At 37.1% G+C, this 10,872-nt stretch overlaps 1 pseudogene; it reads right to left on the bottom strand.

Moving 5' to 3' along the window:
* Nucleotides 1-9,393: 9,393 nt before the first annotated feature.
* On the bottom strand, nucleotides 9,394-9,491 carry LOC115223354 (annotated as a pseudogene).
* Nucleotides 9,492-10,872: the final 1,381 nt, after the last annotated feature.

The raw sequence follows: 10,872 nt of genomic DNA, 5'->3' as shown, positions 1-10,872 counted from the left end.
GTGTTTGTCCCCCCAACATCACTTGACAACCAATGCTGGTGTGTTTATGTCCCTGTAGCTTAGCGGTTTGGCGAAAGAGACCGATAGAATAAGTACTAGGCTTACAAAGAATAAGTCCTGGGGTTGATTTGCTCGACTAAAAAAGGCAGTGCTCCAGCATGGCCACAGTCAAATGACTGAAACAAGTAAAAGGGTATTTCTTCTGGCTTTATAGTCTAGGTTCAAATTCCACAGAGATCAACTTTGCTCTTCATCTATTCAGCATTGATAAAATGTTAACACCAGTTAAACACTGGGGGGGAAGTGTGTGTGTGGGGAGCATTGTAATTGACTGGTTCCACTCTCCATCAAATTGCTGACCTTTTACCAATAGAAGAAAGAACTATTACTTTTAAGGTGGCCAGCTGGTAGAATTGTTGGCATTTTGGACAAAATGTTTATTGGTGTTTCTTCTAAAAACCCTGCCAAGGTCAACTTTGCCTTTCTTCCTTTCAGGGTTGATTAAAATTAGCTCCCAGTCAACTTCAAAGATCAATGTAATCAACATGCTGCATCCCCTCAAAATTGCTGGCCTAGTGTCAATATTAGAAAGAATTATTATCAGAGGTGAAGAACTGTTGCAGAATCATTCGAGCGTTGAACAATATGCTTAGCAGCATTTCTTCAACTCTTTGTTTTGAGATCAAATGCTGCCGAGGTCAATTTCACCTTTCATCCTTTTGGGGTAGATAAAATAAAGTACCAATCGAGTACTGGTGTCAATGTAATCAACTAACCCCTTCCCACCAAATTTCAGGACTAATGCCTAGAGTACAAAGGATGACAGAGTCATTACTGTATCAGACAAAATGCTCGATAGCATTTTATCCATCTTTACATTCTGAGTTCAAATTCTGATAAGGTCAACTTTGCCTTCCATCCTTTCTGGGTTGATAAAATAAGCACCAGTTCAATACTGGAGGGGGTGATTGATGTAATCGATTTATCCACTCCCCCACTCTGAAACTGCTGGCCTTGGGCCAAAATTATTATTGTCATTATTATTATTTCTATTATTATTATTATTATTATTATTAATTTATGAATATTGATGTAATGCTTCAAGAAGGTAAATAAGCAATAAGATGAGCACAATAGGATTTGTAATAAATACAATTTGACTGTTTATTGAATTAATTAGACAGGGTTTGTCTACGTTTATTACAAATTGTATCACACTCATCTTAATATCTATTATTATTTTTGCTATTATCATTATTATGTTAATATTATTATTATAAAGAGATAAAACTTGACAGATTGATCACTTGAGCATCAGACAAAATACCTTGCAGTATTTAGTTGTAGCCATTTATGTTTTTGAGTTCAAATACTGTTGTCATCAGCTTTGCCTTTCATCCTGCCAAGGTCAATGGAACAAAGAACTGTTCATGTTGTGAAGAACAGAGAGGGATGCGGTAAGTTTATTCAACTATCATCTTCCCAAAATTTGTGGTCTATTACCTCGGTTAGAAATTAATCCTTTCTATTACCGGTACAAGGCCTGAAATTTGGGGGTTGGGAAATAGTCAATTAAATCAACCCCTGTGTTTGACTGGTTTTTATTTTATTGACTCCTGAAGGGAAGAAAATTAAAGTTGACCTTGGTGGAATTTGAACTCATAATGCCAAGGCACAAGAAAAGTCACTAAGAATTTTGTTTGGTGTGCTACTGATTCTGCTAGCTCACCACAATGATAATAATAATAATAATAATAATCTTTTCTACTATAAGCACAAGGCCTGACATTTGGGGTGGGGCACTTGATTACATCAACTGGTACTCAATTTATCAACCCTGAAATGATGAAAGGCAAAGTTGACCTCAGCAGAATTTGAACTCAGAACATAGCAGCAGACAAAATGCCGCTAAGCATTTCGCCTGGCATGCTAACAATTCTACTCGCTCATCACCACAATAATAATAATAATAATAATAATGATTTCAAATTTTGGCACAAGGCCAGCAATTTCAGGGGAGGAGGTAATTCAGTTACATTGACCCCATTACTCAACTGGTACTCATTTTATCAACCCTGAAAGAATGAAAGACAAAGGTGACTTTGGCAGAATTTGAACTCAGTATTTTACCTGGCATGCTTATAATTCTGCCACCTTGCCGCCTTAATGATTTTGGTCATTATAATTATAATAATAACTAGCGGGACCTGTGAATATTTCACGGAATTGATAGTTAACCTATTGGGTTATTTCTGAAAACTTTATCTAAAAAAATCCTGAAAGCATAGCATGTGTTGTGTCTGAATGCCAAGAAAGTTGCTCATCTGCTCTTCATTGGAAAGTGAAAGAAATTGGAATACGATGACTGCTTAATGCACTTTTTATATACACTTTATGCACAATTTTATAAACTTAATACACAGCACTCATAAAATAAATGTTCGCTCTTATTTTTCCATTTCCCCCATAAACAAAAAAAAACATTCTGTACGACCTTTAGTTAAATTGCATATATCTGCCATGTAAATAAGCTTGAATATTTCACAGAATTGCACTAATGTGCATGCATTAAGTGATAGGTGATATAAAAAAAACTTAGTTCAATTAAAAAAAATAATACACTTTTCACTATCCAATCACTACCACCATCATCATCATTATCATCATCATCTCTCTTTCTCTCTGCCTTTCTTTAACCTCACCATCAGAACCATCACCCCACAGCTAAAATTTTAGTTTTAACTCTCCTCTTCTATATCATCATTACCTTCAACTAACTTTTTTAACCACATAATAAATATTACACTCCCCCTAACTCACGTCATGGATGCTTCTCTCTCTCTCTCTTTTTCTATCTCACTCTTCACCCTATCCTCTTTTCTCTCTCCTTTTTTTCTCCTCTCTTTCTCTTCAACTAATCACATAAAAATGTTCCAATTACATTCCCTCTGTCTCACATCATTGACATTTCTCTCTTCCTCTTTTTCTCTAATCACATGAAAGTGTTACGGATGGGCTAAGTAACGCAATGACAAGCAGAATTATCGTCAGATGGTGATTCCTTCTAATTTTTAACACGAGGCCAGAAATTTTGAGGTGAAAAGAAAGTTGATTACCAGTACTTATTTTATCATCAACAATAGGATGATGGGTAAAGATGATATTAGATGGTGAATTTTATAATAATAATAATAATAATAATAATAATAATAGTAATAATGAAGTCTAGATTTTCTAACCAACATAATATTAGTCACAGCTCTGGGGAGAAGAGTTGAGTCAATTAAATTAACAAAATGTAACTTGACTAATAATTAGTCTATAAAATCTGTGAAAGATGAAGTAAATATTGCAGTGCATTTTGTCCAGCTTCCTACTGATGATGATGATGATGATGATGATGATGATGATGATGATGACCATGAATACAATACACTTAATACCAATTTGGCATAGCAAATTCAAAATCCTAAAGTATCACATATAACCGAGGAAATAGAAGAGACTGGGGGTGTCGAGAGTGGATGGTGGTATGAAGGGGATGAATGGAAGTTGTGTGTGTGTGTGTGTGTATGAGAGACAGGGGGGGGGAATAGAATGGAAAGAAAGAAAAATATGACAAACACATGAAGGAGAGAAAGAGAGATATGTATATACACACACATACATATACACATACATAAATACACACACACACACACACACACAAATACACACACACACACACACACATATATATATATGTACACACACACATACACACACATATAGATATATGTATATATGTGAGTGAGAGAGGAAGATAGAATGGAAAGAAAGAAAAAAACGTGAAACACATGAAGGAGAGAAAGAGGGGGTATATACACACACGCACACACACACACACACAGCAAGAGAGAAAGAGAAAGTAAGAGATAGGAGAAAGTAAGGAAGATAGAGGTGGAAGACAAGTTGCAGACAATGAGAATATTTGACTGCACAGAAAAATCAATAAGCTCGAGGAATAGATCGATCAGCAAAACAGATACATTCATGTGGAAAGGCGGCGGCGGCGGCGGTGGTAATGGTGAGGACCTAAGTGAGGTGGAGGGAGGGAGGGGTAGCTTATTCATGATGTCATTCCATTCATTCCAATATTCATGGTCAGCATCAGCAGTAGTAGTAGTAGTAGTAGCTGCTTCAGCAGTAATAATAGTGTAGTTGGTTGTAGTAGAGGAGTGTGGGAAATGGCAAGGACAGTACAAGAGCGGGGGGGGGAGCTGCAAAGGGCACAACATAGCACATGCATCATCATCATCATCATCATCATCATTTAGCGTCCGTTTTCCATGCTAGCATGTATATGTATATATATATATATATATATATATATATATATATATATATATATATATATTTACACACACACAAATAGTAACAATGGCTTGGTAAGGTTCCTATAATTGCAAAACACAAACACCATCACAAACACACATGCACATACATAGATGCATGTATTTTTGGATTGCTTTCCTTATTTCCAATAATGTGGTGCTAAAATACCTCTGCTCGCGTGCACACACACACATATATACATACACACACACACACACATATATATATATATACTCGAAGAAATTGATCCCAGGACTTATTCTTTGTAAGCCAAGTACTAATTCCATCAGTCTCTTTTGCCAAACCACTAAGTTACAGAGGATGAACACAGACAAATATATACATATCCACTCACAAGGCGTTGGTTGGCCTGAGGCTATAGTAGAAGACACTTGCCCAAGGTGCTATGCAGTGGGACTGAACCTGGAACCATGTGGTTAGGAAGCAAGCTTCTTACCACACAGCCATACCTAAGCCTATATATATATATATATATATACACACACACGCACCTATAAACAAACAATATATTACATTAATTGCTCTGGAATACAATATACTTCACACCATATAAATGTACCTGCTCTATTGCTTGAATTGAGTGCACAAGTGAGAGAGAGAGAGAGAGAGAGAGAGAGAGATCCAACAAGATTAGATAGGGAGGGGCTTAAATGGTAGGTGCTGGGGTGTGAGAGCAGCGTCATATGAGAAAGTGAAAATGTAATTAGAACAAATAATTAGGACAAATAAACTAACGTATCACACAAGTGAAACCACCACAATGTGTCGGAAATGTAGGATGGAATAATGGAAGGAGATAGGGAAATGTAAGCTTGCATGTGCATGCACACACGCGCACACATGCACACATCATGCATTCATGCTCGGATGTGCAACCACAAACAATTGCACATTTTCCCCTCGACTAAGCATGTACATTAATTCTTATCTGGCAGAAGGAAGCGATTGCTACATGTAAACGATAAAACAGTTGTTTTAAACACATACATACATACATATGTATGCATACACACACACAAACACACACACATACATACATACATACATACATACATACATACATACATATATATATATATATATATATATATGCATTAGTGAAAATTAATATGTACGTTACCAAAAGTTATCAAGTAATCTTTCTATTAAATTGTTTTTATAACTTGACTTCTAAGCAGTGTGTGTGTGCGCGTGCCATGTGATGCCAATACACTCACACAGCACAGTTATCCAAATGAATCCAACAGTGGTGCCATATCTTTTGCTGTTTATTCAATAATTTCTTAGCTGACCAACTCAACAGTCAGAAGGGAACCTTGCTCAATGTTTTACATTATTTTATCTTTTTTTTTTTGCCTTTTTTTTCTTCTTTGTAGAGAAGAGGATATAGTTGACTGAATTGACTCTGCCTTGATGTATTTTACCATCTTCTGGAGTAGGAAAAAAAGTATAAATGTTGTACCATTTGTAGGAATTGATCTCAAAACCTGAAAGGACACAACCTTTTTATCCTGTTCTATTATTACAACCATTTTTGCTATCCTGAAGAATACAAAGACTGGAACCATTAAACAACATGACACTCAAGCAAATGAAGGAATCGTTCCCAGGACACTCAGAATAAACAAACAACCAAATCTCCATTGAATGACACCCTACTTGTCTTAAAAAAAAAAGATTATGCGAGTGTATTGCAAAATATTCTGTCTGAAGAACTAAAGACAGAATATTTTATAATATGAGGGGTGGGGGTAGAATGAAAATACATGGGATGGTCACAGTTGGAAAACTTTTGATTATATATCTGCTTGATCAAAGATGATCTTGAACTAAACATGGACCTAAACTAGAAAATCTGACGATGGCTGACAGGATGGAATATGGAACCGTTAGACCAAAGAATACCATCGTATTCTCTGTTGAATTTGGATTTCTTCTTTTTCTTCTTCTTCTTCTTCACTGCTACCACCATCACTTACCATACTTTGCCATTATCCCCCCCCCCACTGCCACCACCATACTTTGCCAAATCCCTGCAAGATATTCCTTCCTTATTCATCACTCAACCAACTGTTTCTCCTTTCAACACCCACCCAAAACGACTGAACTATATATTCTAAAAGCAATTCATCTAGAGCAGTGATGTCAGAGATATATACAACAGGGAACGGGGGATAGCCTGTACACAGTTGCTCAACCTCTTAGAAATAATGACCAAATTTCCCTCAAGTCAACTTTAACACTTTCATTACTGTATATCTGTTGAAATACATACACAACTTGTATTACAATTAATTTTCAAAAATAATGAAGAAGCTGGTAATATAATATTGAGGTTATTAAACTAGGGCTTAGAACATAAATTAAGATGAAATTTTGACAGAAGATTTTAATTTAGATCGCTTTAAGCCTCTTGTTACAATATTTTTGCTGAAATACGCTGCCTTTGTTTTGAATTAATTTTGAAAATAATGAAGGATTTAGTGACATCGTCATGAATCACCCTTTAACATTCAAACTGGCCATACCCAGCTCTAAAATTCTACCTGTTTTATGCTGAAACCAGCCAGATCAAGCCTCTCACACTTACCCTACGATGTTATTCTAAAAATGAACAATCACATCATCGAAATCTCAAAGCTATGAGATAATGCATGATTAATTCAAACCAATGTGAATGAATAAGCAATACATTTGACAGAATAATCTGAATGCTAAAGGCTTAAACTGGTGTTTGAAACATAAATTAACATAAATTAACATGATATTTCAGTCAGACATTTCAGTTAGGATCACTTTAAAACAGAAAGTTTGTATCAGAGAACCAGGAGCAGTCTAAGGTAGGTTGGTATCAAAAGGGTTTTAAAAAAGGGACAATTACACATGAGACAACGTTTTGTTATCCTAGGAATACAAAAAGATGAGAATATCATGTCTTAAGCATCTTTCAACATAACTGCTCTGTTCAATCAGTGCTGTTTTTGTTGCTAAGCAACATCACTATATCCATCATCATTATCATCATCATCATTTAACATCTGCTTTCCATGCTGGCATGGGTTGGATGGTTAGACATGGAGCTGGCTAGCAAAGAGGCGTCCAGACTACAACTGTCTGTTGTGACATGGTTTCTATGGCTGGATGCCCTTCTTAATACCAACCACTTAAAAAAATGTGTTGGGTGCTTTTTACGTGCCACTGGTATGGGGTGCACTTACACGGCACTGGCACATTTTATAGGTGGCACTGGTACCTGCAAGGACAAGCCTGTGTGTGTGGACGACAGCGATTTTACTTAGCATAATACATGACATCCACTACACCACTGCATCATTGCTATATTGATATATCCACATGGTTGATGTACCACTGCTGTGGTGACAGTTGTAAACAAGAGGGGGAGAAGGGCTGGTCGGTTGCTGCCTTCGAACTGCTCAGGCAGGTCATTGACCTCACTGACCTCACTAGTCTGACAGTGTGACCAGCAAAGGTCAATGATACTGACCATCCTCAACTGACTGTATTACAAAATGAAAAAACGATTCAATAAATCTATACTAGAATAGAAAAGCACATACAATAATAATAATAATAATAATAATAATAATGGTTTCAAATTTTGGCACAGGGCCAGCAAATTAAGTTGATTGTATTGACCTCAGTGTTCAGCTGCTACTTATTTTGACCCCAAAAGGATGAAAGTGGAGGCGCGTGGATTAGTGATTAGGGTGTCAGCATCATGATCGTAAGATTGTGGTTTCAATTCCTGGACCGGGCGACGTGTTGTGTTCTTGAGCAAGACACTTCATTTCATGTTGCTTCAGTCCACTCAGCTGGCAAAAATGAGTAACACTGTGATGGACTGGCATCTCGTCCAGCTAGGGAACACATATGCCATAGAAACCGGGCCCATGAGCCTGGGTACGCTTTAAAAGGGCACATTTATTTTAATTTTAAAAGGATAAAAGGCAAAGTCCACCTTGGTGGAATTTGAACTCAGTACATAAAGACAGACAAAATGCCACTAAGTATCTCACCTGTTATGCTAATGATTCCACTGCTTGTGGCTGTTATTAATAATAATAGTAATCCTTTCTACTGGAAGCATAAGGCCTCAAATTTGGGGGAAGGGATTAAGACGATTATATTGATCCCAGTGTATAACTGGTACTAATTTTATCAACCTCAAAAGGATGAAAGGCAAACTCAACCTCAGTAATTATAGTAATAATAATGACAAGCTATGTGAAGTGCAGAATTGACAACACAACTGAGAGTGATAAATGCAGTGTGGTGAGAGGGGTGAAACGGTGTGGCACATTGTTAATGAATGCCCGAAATTGGCACAACGTGATTACAAAAGATGACATGACAATGTGGCAAGAACGATCCATTGGGAGCTCTGTGGAAATTGAGGTCTACAAAGAGTAGATATGTGGTATGACCAAATCCCAGGAGTTACCAAGAATGAAGTCTGCAAAATCCTGTGGGATGTAATGATTCGGTGTGACCATCAGATTAGATATTGGAAAACTGACATTGTTGTGGTGAACAAAAAAGAAATATCTTGCATGATAATCAACATAGCATGTCCTGGTGATGACAGGATCAAAGAGAAAGAAGAAGAAAAACTGAACAGCTCTGACAATTTGAAGTGGGAAATATGCAGGTTGTGAGCAATGAAGAGAGTGAATGTGATACCAATAGTAACCGGCACTCAACTACCAACATGGTTCCAAAAGAGTGGTACAAATGTAAGGATAGAACACCCACAAAAATCACCATTCCTTGGAACTGCAAGACTTCTCTGCAGGGTTCTTGAAGCATGTTTGGTAAATAAGTGTCACCTTAATCAGCTGGCTGTTGACAGCTGACACTTTTACATCATACCCAGCAAAATAAGCTGAGAGTTTTCACAGGCATTGAAAGGCATTGGTTCCAGGTTCTTGCGATTAAGAAGCCATCTTCTTAACCGTTTAGCCACACTGCACTTAAGAAAAAGATATGTAACACTTTGTGACTGTGCATGTCATTCTCACACAGGGTCCATACTAATCTTAGTATCATTCCAATTTTAGAAGAGGTACAGACAAAACCAAGATGAATGAAATACTATTGACACATTAAAACAAGGCAGGTGTAAATGATTAGAGAAAGTGGGGCATTAGGGGAGTGGGGGAGTGTGTATCTTAAGAGGAACAGGAGTTCATTGATTAGCGAAGATGGGAGTTTGAGAGAGTAGGAGGGGGTATACCAAATATTAAAATATTAGTGGAAGGGTGTATGTGAAAGGGGTCAGTGTTTCATATTGATGTTTAGCCCCACAAACCCATAACCAAACATATTCCAACCATGACCCTCTCTTTTGTTTTATATACGAGGGATTACATTGACCAATGCGTTTGCAAGACAGCGGAGTATGATTTGAGAGATTTAGCTGTTATTACTGGCAGGGTGAGCAACCATGTAGCAGAGCCTTTTTTTGTTAACTCAACATTATTATCTGGTAGAATAATTACAGTGTTAAGACAAAATACCTTGCAGTATTTATTCCAGCCCTCAAACCACACAGGGATCAGCTTTGCCTTTCATTCTTTTGGAAGTTGATAAAGTAAGTACCAGTGAAGTACTGCAGTTGATGGAATCAACAAATTCCCTCTCCTGGAAACTGCTTCCCTTGTCGCTAAATCTATTATATAAAATCCGTTCTGTCTGTGTGTCTTCTAGGATCTCAGGCATCCTCCATCCGATTGCACTCAAATTTGATATGTAGATACCGACGGTATCAGGGTGTGTATAAGTCTTGAAAAAATTACAAAAATCGGTTCCAGGTGAGAGTGCGATCGATAAAGTCGTGGGAACGTGCATTTCTTCTTTTGCTGGTGTCTCAAATTTAGGTTAAATCAGTGTTTCTCAAAGGGGAGGCCTATAGGGCAGTCGGACAAGTTGTTGAGAAAATTTGGTTTAAATATTTGACAACTCAGCACAGTTCATTGGATGGGGTGGAGTTTTGTTCGTCAGAAATAATTATCATCTAAAACTGAATATCTGTTCCAAATTGTAGGGTATGATTTTACTCCCAGGTATCTGAAATATTGCTTAGTGCCACATCTTTTCAAGGGAAATATCATAAGTTGCATGACTTTTTCTGATCATCACCATCATCGTTTCTACATCCATTTTTCAATACTTACAGCTGTCTGTCAGAATTCATTGAGATAGATTGTTCTATGATTGGACATGTGATCACAGATTGGAAATGAAGGAAACTGCTTCTTTGACAGTGACATTCATTTACAACTACCACAGTGTCAAGACAGGACAAACACAAACATCCAATGTCACACACACACACACATCTTTTATTGTTTACTTATTTTAATCATTGGATTGCAACCATGCTGGAGCGCCACCTTGAAAGACTTTTAGCCAAACAAACTGACACCAGTACTTATTATTAACTGCTAAGTTATGGGG

Source organism: Octopus sinensis, linkage group LG22 (genome assembly GCF_006345805.1).
Source record: "Octopus sinensis linkage group LG22, ASM634580v1, whole genome shotgun sequence".
Lineage (NCBI taxonomy): Eukaryota > Metazoa > Mollusca > Cephalopoda > Octopoda > Octopodidae > Octopus > Octopus sinensis.
This window is presented reverse-complemented; position numbering and strand designations above follow the sequence as displayed.